The following is a 671-nucleotide window of genomic DNA, read 5'->3' on the forward strand; positions in this document are numbered from 1 at the left end:
CTCCTGGTTTTTGTTTCTGATATACAGCATCCACAGTTCTTTCACCTTTTTATTGAGGCAGAGTTTGGAAATTGTTTCGAGAGACAGAAGGAGGGAGAGACAGAACAGACATGAACTGTTGATCTCCGTTGTTACTCATAACGTAAAATCATTCCAGTGCGATCACTTCCCTTAAGCATGAATAGAGGACAGACATTTCGCGTGAGCTTGTGGCGCAACGGTAGTGCGTCTGACTCCAGATCAGAAGGTTGCGTGTTCGAATCACGTCAGGCTCACTGACGTCAACTTCTTACATTTCAAATCAAGAAGCTTTGCTGTCTGTTTGATTTGTGAACTCTGTGTCAGGGAGGTGGTGTGCCCATTGTTTGGGTAAATGTTCAGCACCCCCAGTTCATCACGGGATTTAAACACAGCCGCCTCCCTCTGGGCAGCCGCTTCGTTCAGTTGGTGACAGCGCGGTGTGAATAACGTAATACCGATACTTTAACAACATAATCCAGAGACTCCCAGCTTTATGTTTCAATCTATCAGGAGAGTGATAGCGAGTTCAGATAGAAATGTTTCCCACCAACAGCAAATCCTTTCCTCTCACTGGACACAGTTAAAATTATCTTTATTCAACAGGAGGAGCGGAAACTCTAGTCCGACGGCCCTTCTCCACATTAACGGTG

At 45.5% G+C, this 671-nt stretch overlaps 1 non-coding gene across 1 annotated transcript; it reads left to right on the plus strand.

Moving 5' to 3' along the window:
• Nucleotides 1-203: 203 nt before the first annotated feature.
• Nucleotides 204-275, plus strand: trnaw-cca (transfer RNA tryptophan (anticodon CCA)). Its single transcript has one exon. It is a non-coding gene; the product is annotated as a tRNA-Trp (tRNA).
• The last annotated feature ends 396 nt before the right edge of the window (nucleotides 276-671 follow it).

This window comes from Chiloscyllium plagiosum, unplaced genomic scaffold (genome assembly GCF_037043375.1).
Source record: "Chiloscyllium plagiosum isolate Xiang-an unplaced genomic scaffold, Cpla_swu_hap1 HiC_scaffold_27, whole genome shotgun sequence".
Taxonomy (NCBI): domain Eukaryota; kingdom Metazoa; phylum Chordata; class Chondrichthyes; order Orectolobiformes; family Hemiscylliidae; genus Chiloscyllium; species Chiloscyllium plagiosum.